Source organism: Herpailurus yagouaroundi, unplaced genomic scaffold (assembly GCF_014898765.1).
Source record: "Herpailurus yagouaroundi ecotype Mexico unplaced genomic scaffold, PumYag 163, whole genome shotgun sequence".
In the NCBI taxonomy this organism is placed as follows: Eukaryota; Metazoa; Chordata; class Mammalia; order Carnivora; family Felidae; genus Herpailurus; species Herpailurus yagouaroundi.
In genome coordinates this window covers 46,078,541-46,094,621 of record NW_024412404.1, presented here as the reverse complement: position 1 = coordinate 46,094,621, position 16,081 = coordinate 46,078,541, and the positions used below count along the sequence as shown (strand labels likewise).

Sequence of the window (16,081 nt, the reverse complement as noted above, 5' to 3'; positions counted from 1 at the left end):
TCTGTCCCAAAAATAAATAAACGTTGAAAAAAAAATAAAAAATAAATAAATAAAAAAAATAAAATAAAAAAATAAACCTTGGAGTCAGAGAGTGGGGTGTAGTCCCCACATTGTCATGTAACAGTCTAGAGTAGGGTTCAGTCACCTAGACTTTCTGAACTTCAGTTTCTCTATTTGTAGCACAAGCATGGCAATACATGTAAGATTTGCGGGAAGGTTAAGTGAGTAAAGTGTATATACTGCCTAACACTGTGCCTTGTACATAGTTCTCAGTCCTCACAATGATATAAATTAAAAGCAATTAAAACACTTCTCCCATTTATCTTCCCATGTACAGTTTACAAGGCACATTCACATCATGTTGTTTTATCCTCAGAGCAATCTGTTAAGACAGGCATACATTCTTTTTTCATTTGAACATGTTTCATAAGTGATGGATGGCTGGGTTGGCTGATGCTCTTTCCAGTGCAGTAGATGCCACTAGGAGAAGAGAACAGTGGCTCTTCTAGCTCTGGATCATGCTGGATGGCTCTGTGGGGAAAACCTTCAAAACACAAACTCTGCTCCTTTCCCGTAGTAGGACACATGGTCTTAAGGAACAAGGGCCTTACAAGGACCAGAATCCTCACCCTGACCTTTCAGTCTGTGGTAAGCACCTTGTGCAAAACCTCAATCTTGTTTCAATTAATACATTTCATAATGTTAGTTCTATTGACTTCTGTGTTTCTTTTTTTTTCCTTTTTTTAAATAAGGCAGTGTTTTCTGTGTGTAATGTATTATTTGAGATTCTATCTTCCTCTGTGAATCAGGAAAATAAATTATGGAAAGAGTTGGTACAAATCCAAGGCTTCAGTTTGAGTTTTCCTCCCAGGGGAAATGCCCTGGGGTTATCTCAAGTGGCCACAGAAGAGTACATGTAGAAGGCTTACTCATGTAAGTACATGTAGAAGGGAGGATTCTATGGTAAAATGCAGATATGCTTCCCTGGTTCTCCTAGCAGTCTTTGGTAATTTGGAGAAATAAGGAAAAAGAAACAGGTTGAGGGATCCATTCCCTTATAAAAGGTGAGAGAAACAGAGACAGAACTGGGTGGCAAGAAGAATATGAAAAACTTTCTTAGCTTTATACTTTTGAGCCTTCTACCCTTGCCAATTTGGAAAACAAAGCACGTACATAGCATCATTATTATTGTTTTAATCAGCATAATGCATCCATCTACCCATATTTTTAAAAACAATTTTATGTTTATTTACTTATTTATTTATTTTTTGAGAGAGAAGAAGACAGTGTGAGCAGGGTAGAGGCAGAAAGATGGAGACACAGAATCCAAAGCAGGCTCCAGGCTCCAAGCTGTCAGCACAGAGACTGATGCGAGGCTTGAACGCACGAACTGTGAGATCATGACCTAAGTTGAAGTCGGACACTTAATTGACTGAGCTCCCCAGGCACCCCCATCTACCCATCTTTAGTTTATTAAAACCCAAAATTGTTATCAATGCACTTAGGTGAACGGTACCATTCTTTAGTTCTGGGAACTGACCTCTTTCAAATCATGGAATGTCTCCATGTGCTCTCATGGATCCAGGGTGGAAGACACTATTGGAAGTCTGTGTCTCTGACACTCATCCATTTATTTTTATTTGTTTATTTTTAAATTCATCTGCAAGCACTTACCTGCTGGGCATTTACTTTGTGAATGGAGGAGCTATCCTAAACTCATTATTACTGGATTCCAAGATAGTCAGGTGAAGTCTGTGTTTCTGGAGAAATGGAGAGAATCAGCACAAGTAGTGTAGATGGATCATCCCCAACCACTGAAAAGAAACTAGAATGTTCCCCAGGACTAGGTGGTATGTATGGACACCCAACACTCACCACCTGCTGTACCAGAAGATGGTTCTACCTTGACATGGTCTGGCTGGAATGTGACTTTTGAATATTGAAGAATATTCAAAAGTATACATCATGATCAGATGGTGGTGAGGGAGACAGGTGCCATTTAAATCTTGGGTGAAAAGAAGCCTATGCCCTCTGAACCTCAAAGGAACTGGGCATTCTGATCCCACATTTTGGAGATGAAGAATCTGAGATTCAGAGAGAAAAGATAACTTCACCTCAGCTTCCCATTGGGCAGCAGGGGCATTAGAATTCACAGCTTCTCATCCCATGTTTGATGTTTTTGGTTTGGTTTCGTTTTCCATAAATCATACTGCCATGAAGCATTAATACAAATAGTCACAAAGTCTTAATTATATCATTATATGTTACCTATGGGTTTTTTGGGGGGAAACAAAAATTAGTTCCAAGAAAAAAGACCATTTAAGTTGAGATGTGATGGGAAGTAGAAGGTTGGCTAGGTGACAAATGCCAGGGTAGCACTGAATCACTTTGAAGGTGTTGGTTCTCTAGGCAGAAGGATTTTAGTTTAATTCTACAACAAATTTGTGCGTTGCATCCCATCAAAAGTAAAAGGCAAGAAAAATCTTAACAAAACCAGTCACTGGGATTTTTTTCACAGATGTCTGTGATGGGCTGCCGATGAGGACCTGAGGTCCTTAGTCGAACAGCCTGTGAGGAACTCAATCCTGACAACAACCATGTGATGAGCTTGGAAGGGGCCCTTCTCCAGGTGAATCTTGAGATGACTGTTAGCCCAGTCCACAGCTGGATCACAACCTTATGAGAGAGGGTCCTTGAGCTGGCGGGTCCCAGATAAGCCATACCCAGATTATGGTTCCAAAGAAACTTTGAGAAAATTACTGTTGTTTTAAGTTGCTCAGTTTTGGGGTAATCTATGACTTAGTAGATAATTAATAATTATTCCTTGCTGGGATCAAGACATGTTCAGTCTCATTTTCATATGTCTTCTCCTTGAAGTCTTTGTCTAGACCCTTGAAAAAGAGGGTCATAAAATTTCTTCTCATAATTTTTCTCAGTGAAGATAGACATCAAACAAACAACCACACAGCTAGAGAACTTTGTCTTTTTCATAGTCATAAAAGTCTGAATCTGAGGTTAATTGACATGGAAACATCCAGTTATTCAGAAACTATGCCTTAATAGTGATACTATTAAGGGCCTCATGTTAAAAAAAGGCCCGTGGGGCTTCTCAGGCCTATATGGTACACTGCACCTTAGGCTATCATAAGGTCAGAAGCTACTTTCTGGAAGGGAGTGGGGGCTGGGGTCATATTCTTCTCAACACAGTCTTTTGGAGCTATAGACGGCCTGCTTAGATGGCATGCGTTGTTCCCAGTGAGTTGGTTTCCCTGGCTTCTTTTAGGCCAAGGATCTCCAAAGAAAAGGAGAGGTAATTTGTGATCTCCTGTAAGCCTATGGAAGTTTTTACGCTAATAACTAGGGAGACCGTCCCCTGAGGGATTTGGGAGCAATCCCTTGCCCTCTGCCTCCCACTTCTCTAAGGGGAAATATTACTGCCAAGTTTATTCTGAGAACAGCTTAAAAAACACATACCGAACAGCATGTCCTGGCAAAAATAAAAGCAAGAATGAGGATAGGCTATTTCTAGATAAAAATTTAAAAAAATATATATGCAGAGAAGAAAAATTAAGCTCATGCAAATTTGTGACTTCTCCCACAGTTGTAGGGACCTACATACCAAGAATTTGGTTTACTTTCTGTTTGCTTTCATATTTTAATTGTGCAATGTTTCAAACTTATCCAGAAAAGAGAATAATATGACGAGATCCTGAGTACCTTAATTCATTCTCAATAATGATCAGCTCAATTATATGTAATCTAGATTCTACTTGACTCCCACTCCCAATGTACACACTGGGTGTGGACTGTGGATTCTTCCTTATGCATTTCCAAGACAGTGTACCACTTGTTTCTGTGTGTGTGTGTGTGTGTGTGTGTGTGTGTGTGTGTGTCTCCCCCTTTCTTCCAATGCTATTCCAGTGCTATTTCTTCTCTTCTAGTACCATGGTCTGGGATGAATGCATAGGTACTGAGGTAATGTGATTTTGCCTAGATTTCTGTTTGCTAAAGATTGTTTATTGAATCCTCTAATAATGCTTTGAAGACAGTACTATTAATAATTCCATTTTACAGATGCAGAGAATGGTCTGGTGAAATGACATCACTTGTTCAAAGCCACGGAGATGGCCAGTCTATGACATGAAGGAAAATCTATCAGAAAATTGATCAATGCATTTTAACAAATAGTTATACTTTTTCCTAAAAGAGGTTTGTTTTCCTCTTTCCTAAAACAGGTTGGATTGTTTTCCATGCAAGAGGAAGCCCTTTTTTTTTTTTTTTAAATGAGCCCTCATTTTTTATCCATTGCTAAAGTAGGACAGTGAGAGACTCAAAGGCCTGGCAGGGATTATGCTGAGAGGGCGTTGTGACCACTAGCCACAGGTCAGCTCAGGACATCCATCTGGGGTGCTGGGGAATAAAAATAGGGGAGGAGAACAGTTTATTTCAGCTCCGATTAGAATCAGAGCAAAGGAATCAATGTTTACCAAATGAAACTTGTCTAGAATAACACTTATTTCCTAAGTCCCATAGGTATTACAAATTGAAACAGGAAATGAGAAGCTATTAAAATAAATGATCCAACAGTGTTCTTTAAACAACTGTCAGCACTTTGATAAAAAGGAAACCCATACCACCCTCTTCTATATTTTCTAAGCTCAAACTCCTAGAACTTACTTGGTAGGTCAGCACTAAATTTGGGTGATGACTGCTAAGTCCTAGACACTAGTACTTAATAGAAGCAGAAGTTAAAAACAATTTCTGTACATGTGGGTGTTTTGCTTATAGGTAATTGGTTGCTAGAGGTAGAGGAAAGTTGAAAACATGGCTATAAGAAAAAAACATAAGAGGCAAGTATTACATTTTATTTAATTTAATGTGCTGGATAGAAATGACTGAGCCCATTTCCTCATGAGCTTTAAAGAAGGTGTTGTACCTCTGTTAATATTGTTTCTTTCCTCACATTCCATGGAAGTATCTGTGAAAAGTGCAAGGGGAGAACAATAGATGTAAAGTGAAAATATTAATAGTCATCATAGCCATTATAATCATAATAATAGCCTCTTTTCCCAGTATTATTTCTCATTAGTACCTAGAGTTATGATTATTCTGTAGGTTTATAGGACTGAGGGCCTTTTTAAAAGTTTTTAAATGTTTATTTATTTTTGAGAGAGAGGGGGGGAGGGGGGAGAGGGGCAGAGAGAGAGGGGGGTAGATACAGAATACAAAGCAGGCTCCAGGCTCTGAACTGTCAGCACAGAGCCCAATGTGGGGCTCGAACTCCGGAACTGTGAGATCATGACCTGAGCTGAAGTCAGACACTAAAACTGACTGAGCCACCCAGGCTCCCCAGGGCTGAGGGCTTTTCAAAACTACTTTAAGGATAGAGTAAAGGTTACTATAGTAGGTGTTTTAAAAGTATATGAATACATCCTATAATATATACACACACGCAACTGAATATATACCACATTTTCTTTATACATTCACTTATCGATGGATGTTTAGGTTGTTCCTGTATCTTGAGTCCCATGAATAATGCTACAATGAACATTCAAATGCTAATCTCTCTTCAATACTCTGATTTCCATTATTTTGGATAAATTCCCAGAGGTAAGATTGCTTTTTCAAATGGTAGTTCTATTTTTAGTTTTTGAGGAACCTCCATACTGTTTTCTCTAGTGGCTGCACCAGTTTGCATTATTACCTGCATGGTGCAAAGGTTTCAGTTTCTCCACATCCTCACCAGCACTTGTCTTTTGGTCTTTTTGATAATAGCCCTCCTGATAGGCATGAGATTATGTCTCATTGTGGTTTTGATTTGCATTTTCTGGAAATGAGGCACTACTAATTAGCAGCCATAAAGGTTCACTTACACAAGACGAATAACTTCTAGAGATCATCTGTACAAGAGTGTACCTATAGTCAACAATACTGCATTTTACACTTAAAACTCTGGAGGGTAGATCTCGTGTTAAATGTTCATACCACCGGTAAAAAGAAAAGTGTATGAAGAGATCTAAGTCATTTTGTAATTACTTCTATAGATCATGTGTCTTAAGTGGTTCCATGAAAGTGTTCTTGGACTGAACCATGTGCATCACAGCTTTTATAAATGATGCATCCAGTCTATAGGAAGAGGTAAGCTCCATTTTTCCTCTACATTCTTTCTTCCTGTCTTGATGTTTGCTGGCAGTAGAAAGGGCTGATTGAAATGACTGGTTACTACAGTGGACAATTCCTCAATATACTAAAGTTAAAATTGTGGTAAATTAAATGAGTAAGAATGTTGAAGAGTTTTTGAAGGACTCTGGCTTTAGTTTTTAAAGTTATACATGTATCTTCTGCAATTAAGTTCCCAAATTAAAGTTCCCTTCATACTTTTGAATTTGTATCTTCCTAAGGGTACTTAGCCAAATATTCCTTCAAAGACCTTGTGTAGTTTATCCCCAGGGAGGCTCATTCACAGCGATTTACTCAAGAAGTAACGGTTATGTTTGCAGGATGTTTGACATCCAAGCTTTTGTTCTTGGCTGAGCTGTTAGTAACCTTGGGAGAAGTCCAGCAGAAGTGGCTATGAGCAAGGAGGAGGGCAGGGATTGATTGCTTCTGTGCATTAAAACATTGAGTGGGAGCAAAAAAGCACTGCTTTCTCAGAGCCTTGCAATTATTAATACATGTCAATACACACATGTACGTTCATAACAGACTGAATACAATTCTCATCACGAATCCTGTGCTTCTGTATTGTCTTTTAACAATGTGGTAGACTTAAGAGTTAGCATGTTGACTGCTAAGTGCAAGTTGTTTACCCAAATGTGGTCACACTGTGGTGAAAAAATAGACACAAAAAGAGTCAGGACTTTGGGAAGGCTATTAACAAAATTAAAACCAAACACTTCTCCCAAAACTTTTACCTAACTGATCCAGAACCTCCCATTTGGAGACTTCATTCCAAATAATTATGGATCATTCTCTTATTCTCTATTATTTCGTGAAATCTATTTAGATCTAGATGAGCTAAATTAGTAGAATTCCTCCCATATACAAACAGGTTGATTTGAGAAAATATATCCAGGGTATATCTGGGTGGTAATAGCTGGTATTTCTGAAGCATTTAGTTTTTAAACAGTTATCCCTCAGGGATGCCTGGGTGGCTCACTTGGTTAAGTGCCCGACTTCAGCTCAGGTCATGATCTTGCAGTTTGTGAGTTTGAGCCACGTGCCGGGCTCTGTACCCACAGCTCAGAGCCTGCAGACTGCTTTGAATTCTGTGTCTCCCTCTCTCTCTGCCCCTCCCCTCCTTGTGCGCGCGCTCTCTCTCTCTCTCTCTCTCTCTCTCTCTCAAAAATAAATAAACATTAAGAACAATTTAACAATTATACTTCATATTTTGGGCCTCTTCTATTTGTAAAAGAGTTCCAGTTTGCTACAGCCCAATTTCTATAGATAGGTTTTTGAGAGTATAGTTAGGTTGTGAAACAGAGAAGGCGCATGGCAATGCCCAAAGCAAAATCTTGGATGAAACAGTACACAGGTCATCTCTAACCCTTAAGCTGTCTTGGTGTAGTAGAAAAAAAAAAAAAAAAAGGAAATAAAGGAAGAAAGGTGCTTACCCTTTCCTCAATACAGTTTACTTTCCTTAACAGAATATGGTGATAAGAAATTAATTTGTTTAAAGGAAATTAGATATCTTACTGCTGGTCGTGTGAATGTTTTGCTTAATAACTACACAAAGATCTGATGTTGGCGATGTGCCGATCAGATGCCCTTTAGTGTGTTACCATTCTGCACTACACAATCTGCACAAGCATATGCACCGGCTCCGTGGTTTGATGGTTAGTGCTGAAAGCTAATGAGGAAGGCTTTCCATTTCCATTTCTTAGGTCCTGCCGACTGAGAGTTGGGTGATGCTGACCATTGTGGTGGCAGGGGTGATGCTCTGATACCTTTACCTGGCAGGGGTGGAATGTTTAGAGGTTAAAGGGGCCCCTACAGAGTACCTTGAAATACCACTAAAATGTTAATATTTCAGTCTGTCAGGCTTCATCTTATATTAATTTAATATTAGCAAGTTGAATCAAGCTTTAAGGATTAAATAATTATGAAAGAAAGACTTTAGCTTGAGAAAAATTCAGCCCAATAATTGAGTGTCTTGATGACAGTTGGGTCAAGTGCCCCTCTTAAAGCTGCAGAGCATCTATCTGAGTGAGGTTTCTACAGGAGTGGAGGTTGGTATCTCCTCCTTCCTTTGAGGTAAGGTCAAATATTAGCATTTGAGTTAACCAGGAGCTCCATTTCCACCAAGGGAAGAAACCAGAAAGCTGAAAGCACCTCCAGATGTCACTAAGACTATCCATATATACTCGTTTTCTTCTCCTTCTATGCATATTGTGACACTGCGCTTGAAACCAGCTATGGCCATTACACTTGTTTTGTCCATTGACATGTAAATGAATAACTCTACAGGTTTGGCCTCCCCTTGAGATTGACTTGGAGCAAAGCTCCCAGATAATGGGCCGGTAGGTACTATGAGAGAGAAATAAACCTTTTAAGCCTCTAGAAGTTGAGAGTTCTCAAATGTTAGTGCTCATCAGAATCACCCAAAGGACTTTTTAAACAGATTGTTGGGCCCACCTCTAGAGTTTCTCATTTAGTAGGTTGGTAAGAGATGTGAGGAGCTCTAACAAGCTGCCAGATGATGCCAATTCTGCTCATCCAAAGTCCACGCTTTGGAAACTGTCTCAGGCTATCTTGACCAGGCAGAGAAGATGCCCTGATTTATTTAAGTTAATATAAAGGATGACCATGTATTGGTAATTTATTCTATGGTAGGCATTGTATTTCTTCACTGTAACCCTAAAACTATGTTGCATTAATATCACCCATTTTATTGAAAACTCAAGACTTCTAGAGCTTACACTATTGCCCACAGTCTTTTACACAGTAACTGGCAGATATGATATCTCAGGCTGCCTGATATTAAATATGAAGCTTATATTAATCTGTTTTTGTATGATTCAGACTATTTTGGAGGTGTTTGATCACCTAAATAACGCTGTCTATCAAACTACTGGGTTTTTGGAACATTTTCTCATGTAGTAAGATTATACTGAGTTACTTCATTTCAATATAATTATATTTTAGGATAATTAGGTTTTTTTGGATGTGATGGAGGCCGCAAAGATGGATAAAGTCCAAAATGTTTTCAAAGAATTTTCAGTCTTTTAGGGTAAGTATCCCCACAGCAAGGCAGATTATAAATGCATTAGGACGAGAATAAACAGAAGACTCTGGCAGTCCACAGGAGGGAGGGATTCCACGGATGGGAACCTGTAACAGTGACAGGTCTTTAGAGCAATGTGAGAAGGAAACCGTACAATTGCAATACTGAGCTACAAATCACCACTGAGAAGATTGGTTTGATCCATAATTTCTTTAATTAAAAAATATCCTTGGGACACTTTAGTTCTTTAAAGGTTAATTAATAGATGTATTGAGTGCTATGGTGAGGATTAATTGAGGTGGTGCTGGAGGAATACTGAGGAATTGAAAGCATTATGTGGATTTTCTGCTAGGTCATTTTCCTGTGAGACAGCTAAATATGATGGCAGCGACAAGACCAAATCCCAAATAATATTTCTAAGTAAATTGCTTAAATCCTCAATCTAGTTGTTTTTTTTTTAATCTAAAAATGTAATAGCTAATAAGTTTAGGAAGTGCACACAGATGAAAATGATTTGTGGAGATAGTGATGTAAAATATGTTTGTCCCCAGATTAGGTCCAATAGAGTAGCTTAGTAGCTTAGTATAAGTGGGAAGGAATTGGAATTTCTTTTGGAAAGGATCGTCTAGCATCTTGTGCCTTCCATCAAATAACTGGCACTTTTTAAGAAGCTAACATTTGCCAGAAACAAATGGAGCTGTTTTTGTGATGCTTTTTTCACACAAACATGTCACAGTGAAGTCAATGTGTCAGCTGCCTCATAAATTTGATTGGGTTTTGAACTTCACTTTATAGCAATCGCTTGCTTGAGGCATGTCCAAAATGTTTTGAGACTGCCAATAAAGCCACTAGCTGACCATCTATAGAGACATCACTGTGAAGTGCCCTGATTGTTTTTTCCTCCAGATGTTCTCCACAATATTCCTCCCGTGAATCGCTAACATTTCTGTAATTCCAGGCTGACAAGTGGGGATTGTGGGAAAGTAGGTGGATTTCACTAAGCCGAGTCTAGCCACCAATTCCGGCATCCCTTCTGTGGCCAAGAGAAATGAGGTCAACAGGGATGTGGATTCTGCACTGAGACCGTTTGGATTAAAATTCACAACTTCATCTTTCACTAGGGAAGACTGAGCATTATTCCTGTTTGAGGAAATTAAGATCGTGATGGACTTTGGATTTAGACAGACTTTTGTCAAAATCTAAGCTTTACTACTTACTGGTGAGGCATCCTTGGATAAGTCCCTTAGCTTCCCTGAGGTGAGGGCTGTGAGTGCCAGGGAAGCTTCGTGCAAGACATGGATGGGCACGACCTAGAATATGGAAGTGAAGCTAAGATATTGAAACTCCGAGGCTGCATTTGATAACATATGTTTAAAAGGATCTGACTGATGTGGACATTCTGGTGGGATGGAATTGGACAGGAAATTTGACCACCTCCAGATGAGAAGTATATTAAATTCTCTGCAGAATTTCCCCTTTTGACATGAGTTCACTGGATTTCTCCCAGGCACCAAGGTTTCCATCCTTGTATGTGCTCTCCACTTAACCTATATTATCCAGTGAGAGGCTGAGGGTGACAACCTATCAGAGAGAAAAAAAAGGGAAGCAAGCAAAGCATTTCTCTTTGTGTGTATACTTTAATTTTTAAAATGTTTTTGTTTATTTTTGAGAGTGAGAGAGTATGAGTGGGGGAGGGACAGAGAGAGAGGGAGACACAGAATCCAACGCAGGTTCCAGGCTCTGAGCTGCCACCACAGAGCCCGACCGGGGGCTTGGGCTCACAAACCACAAGATCATGACCGGAGCTAAAGTCAGACGTTTAACTGACTGAGCCACTCAGGCACCCCTGTGTGTATGTATTTTAATATAGACACCTAGACTCAAAAGCTCTGATATACCTGTCTTTTTTGCAGTCAGAACTCTGCTGCTGGGTCTCAAGATTTTGACTTTTCCTCACAGCCGGTGGGTTTGAGTTTAATATTTGTAGGGAAAAGTTTACCAGGCGCGGTGAAGAGTTTGGTTACTTCAGTGTAAAAGGGAGAAACTTACTGCTTGTAGATAACTCATCAGACTTTAAAGCCATGCCTTTAAAAAAAAATGTTTATTTTTGAGAGAGAGAGAGAAATAGAGCGCAAGAGGGGAGGGGCAGAAAGAGAGGGAGACACAGTATCCGAAGCAGGCTCCAGGCTCTGAGCTGTCCGCACAGAGCCTGACACAGGGCTTGGACTCATGCACCACGAGATCATGACCTGAGTGGAAGTCTGACACTTAACCAACTGAGCCACCTAGGTGCCCCTCAAGCCATGCCTTCTAAAGAGTCTTTGGAGTAAAAAAGGGATTTCTGTGGTGGTTGTGTTCCATTCTTAACATGTTTTTTTTTTTTTTAATTTTCATGTCTGAATCTAACTGGTTTATGTGATTGCCCCCGCATGTGTGCCAGCAAATGATTGCGTTACTCCTCGTCCCATCACTTGAAATGCGGACTTAGAATATTCAGTAGAGAACACATTTTATTTCCACTAACACGTCAAGTCATGAGCATGGGAATCAATATTATTGAACCCTAAGGCATAGCCCATCTTTACTTTTCAGACTCTGCCTTAGTTGGGGTTTGACAACTCTAAGACAGTAGACAGTAAGGGCTGGAGGGGGTTGGAGGTGGAAGAAAGGCATGAAATGAAGTATCAGTCATTTCCTAAGTCCATGGCTTTTCTATTTCTTTTCTTGAAACAGATACGGGCTATAAAAAGGGTCATATTTAAAGTGAGTTAAATGGAAATTTTATTTGAATAATCACAGAACATATTGTCTGTTTCTACTTTTTTCAGAATCTCTAAATTTCTCACATGGTATTTATTTTCCCATATTATAATTCAAGATGTCATATTTTTAAATTTCAGTTTACTCAGTAAAAACTATTGCAGTCTGTCAGAGACTTGTTAACTAAAGAAGAATAAGATTGCCTACTCATCCCAACCTGATCCAGTGGCTTGAACTAAAAAAAAAATAAGGAAAAACACAAACAATTTTGACAAGCAGCACTGTTAACAATGAGCTGAAGTATCAGTGGATATATTGGGAAATCCTCCGAAGAAAATATTCCTCCGCAGAAAGCAAGGATTAGCCTTCCAGGCTCATGAGAGAAGATTTATCAATATCACCCAAATTAATTCTAAAGAATGGTAATATACATTACAAGAAGTGTGTCTTATCATTTGGGAAACATTACGTTAAGCATATTTAACTTTAGGAATTGCCAGAGGCTTTAACATACTACTGCACATTAAGAGAGTCCAATGTATTTGACAATAGGAACATTTTTCTCTTGGGCCTTATTTCAGGACTAATCTTCAGTAGAGGACATTTAAGAAAGCTGATTTAGTTGCCTTATTTTCATATTGATTGTTTCAATGTGATAAGTAGAATAGGGCACACACGAAACCTTTAAAGGGTGGTATTACAAAGGCACATCACATGACTTTATGTTTTGCAGCTTGGTGTTTCTATCAGAGTTGTAAATGAATCAAGGCATTGAGCCAGAATGAATAGCCTTGCACGGTACTCTTCGATGTTGCCCCCACCTTTACCCCATTAGTCCATCTACCTAGTATTAGTGCTTCTTCCTGAAAACAGTGTTACTTTTTTTCTGGGGCGGGGAGTAGGAATGTAGTGTTAAGTGTAATTAGTGTGCTGCCCCTTTTATGGCTTCCCTTGCAGCTAGGGACTCAGTTATGGTCAAAATACATGCAATGAGAGCACTGATAGTAAAGGTCAAGCATCATAATAGGAGACAATTCTCAGGTACCAGATCTTTCCATTTCTGCTTGCATCAGATATGTTTAGACTTCTTGTGTCCATCCTGTGAAGGTGAGATGAGAATAATGAGGATGAAGGTAGCAGAGCAGGATGGAGGAAAATGGTTTATTGGTGGCTACTGCCTCAACTGTGAGTGTCTTCACAGTAGATATCACTATCTTAGGAAGCTTAAAAATTTCAATATAATGCGTTTATTTGTATTCCCCGATATAAGCAACTTTGCCTTGTTTTCTTTATCCAGACTCTTTCTTCATATTGTAAGTGTTCTGGATGCCCAGGTGGCTCAGATGGTTGAGCACCTGACTCTTGATTTGGGCTCAAGTCATGATCCCAGGGCCTTGGGGGTCGAAGTCTGCACTGGGCTCTACCTTGAGCATGGAGCCTGCTTAAGATTCTGTCTCTCCCCTTCCTCTGCCCCTCTCCCCTGATCACACTCTCTTTCTCTCAAGTAAAAACATAAAAAATAAAATAAAACATACTCTAAGTATTCAAAATCAGCAAGGACCTTTCTTTGAATGTTTTGAACTGTGATCAAAAAAGTTAATAACTTTTTCTAACATATACAGCATTCAAACACCTTCTGGTTTGATTTTTCTTCGCCTGTGTGTGTGTGTGTGTGTGTGTGTGTGTGTGAAGGCTAAGCAGGTGAAGACTGCTAAGAAATTTGCTTATGTTCTTCAAAGGCACAAACGTTAGACCTGTAATTTTGATAATTAAATATACATATATTATAAATATATAATATATAATATAAACATATATATAATGGAAAGTGTGTACTGTGTAAATGTAAATATACAATATACCATACATCTAAATATAAATATATATATATATATATAATGGACAGCGTATACTGTCCATATGTAACTGTAAATATAGTTAATAAATTAGAATCCTCACATCCAGCACATTCACTAATCAATGATCATATGCCATTGGCCTGCCCGTGCAAATAGTCACATGAATTCTGTGACCCAAACCAGTGCTGAGTCATTTGGTAGGATTACTAATATCTTTAAAACTTTTTGTGCCTATTGTGGGACAAATTGTTTAATATGGAGATTGTTTTTAATTTAAAGACTACTGATTTGAATATTTATAAAATAAAGGAAAAGCGCCAGCAAAACATAATAATTTAAAAGACTTTAAAAAAGCAATTATTATTGGTTAAAGCTTTGAATTTCCTGGACCATTTCAAATAGGATTGTTCAACTAAGTTGCTCAGTCTTTCTGTTGATTGTAGTCTGTTTTTTTTTCCTTCCTTCCTTCCTTCCTTCCTTCCTTCCTTCCTTCCTTCCTTCCTTCCTTCCATCCTCCCTTCTTTCCTTCCTTCCTCCCTTCCTTCCTACCTTCCTTCCTTCCTTCCTTCCTTCCATCCTTTCTTCCTGCCTGCCTGCTTGCATTTCATTCTTTTTTCCTGTTTTATTCTGGCTGCTGCTAAGTTTTGTATCCAAGTAGCCATGCAGCTTGGCTAGCAGGGATTCTGGGAACTGGTTACATGTTCCTGGGGCTAAGAATTTCTATGAAAGACTCAAAATTAGATCTAGAGATATAGATATCCAATTAATTGCTTTGTAATCCTATCTCTGATGGGATCAAGAAAAGTTATAAATCTGCACTGGGTATCATCATTGAGAAATATTCTTTGCTAATGTACTTGTTGTAGAATGATATCTTGCTCTTTTAGTTTTCAAATCACTCTAGGGAAAATGACAATGTTTCATGTTTGTTGAAATAGTTGAGAGTCCCACTGAAACTTTGTTCAGGAGGAAGCATCATAAGGACATTTAGTATATGTGCTGCCGAAGCGAGCACTCATAAGGACATTTAAAGAAGGGATAAAACTGAGGAGCAAGGCTATACATTTAACATTCCAGGTGCTATTTAATCACAGGCTAAACAACTATGTGGTCAGAATGTGTCAGAGACAGTTAACGAGTAATATTTGGAATAAAAGAACTTTCAGTCTCCTTGAATCCTGACTATGTACTTGGGGATAAAAGAATACATAGAAATGAGTTGTATATCAAAGTGCTAGATTCTGAGCACAGGAATTTTTTTAGGGTCTTCCCCCCCTTCCTGATGGCTTCCTTCATTTGTTCACTTCCCTCTACTCTTTACCTTTCCCCCTCAGGAACAAGATGTTGATTATCATTTATCTAATGGCAACTCAGATTAGCACCTTCGAAAACATGCCAAGTTTTAACCTAGAATTCGGGGTATCTTCATCTCAATTGTCTTAAGATCCTTTTTGTTGTCTTTCTTTCTAAAGGAGATTTCTCCTCAATAAATTGAAGCTCATTTCATTTTAAAATGAAGCAGCTGCACGTGGTGTTAAGTACGGGGACTGTTGTGTATGAGATAACAGACTATTGGTCGGATAAAAGCTGTGTCTAATGGGAAGTAGGATCAATTTAGCAAATTGCTGTACTAATTTCTAATGATAGCCTGATTTGAAAGACCACATAATCCTGTGTGAAAATCCTAAAATTTTGGTAATTTGGGGGAAGGTTTCGAGAAACCACAATTAGAAAAAACTTGTCTTTTGTTTTGGCTGTTCTTACTGTGATGCTGAGATATGATGTTGTTTGAGTATAAGGATAAATACACTTCCCCATATTCTGGAGTCTACCACTCTATATCAGAGGCCAAAATAATGGCAGGGGCTACTCCTAGGGATTCAGTCTAAGGAAGAAGTCTGCATAATATGTGTAACTATTTCCCCCCATGTTATAAATGCTAAGGCCTGGAGAAGAGGAAAGAGTTCTTCTTGGTTCCCATTTGAGAAAAAAGATTAATCCTTCTATTAAGAATTTATTTAGGATCAATGGATAGAAACCTCCTGGGCTATTTTAATGTTGTCAGAGATCACTCAGGTCAACACATTCTCTCTTTCCATCTCTGAAATGTCTCATGAAAAAGGTTAAACATCTGATATCATCCAGAGGTCTGTAGCTGGGGAGTTGGCAGAACTGAATTCTCATCCTAGTTTCATCACTGACTAGTTTGTTACTTGAAAAATTTCTCCAGGTATTG

The 16,081-nt window shown here is 38.8% G+C and overlaps 1 long non-coding RNA gene across 5 annotated transcripts in view; it reads left to right on the top strand.

Annotated features, from left to right (window-relative positions):
* Positions 1-16,081, top strand: part of LOC121037208 (uncharacterized) — a 186,369-nt gene that overhangs the window by 48,455 nt on the left and 121,833 nt on the right. For 2 of the 5 annotated variants that reach the window (XR_005793648.1, XR_005793650.1), the window contains one exon: positions 2,519-2,629. The exons of the other annotated variants lie outside the window; for them this stretch is intronic. This is a non-coding gene — a long non-coding RNA (uncharacterized LOC121037208). The remainder of the gene's footprint in view (positions 1-2,518; positions 2,630-16,081) is intronic. 5 annotated transcript variants of the gene reach the window in all.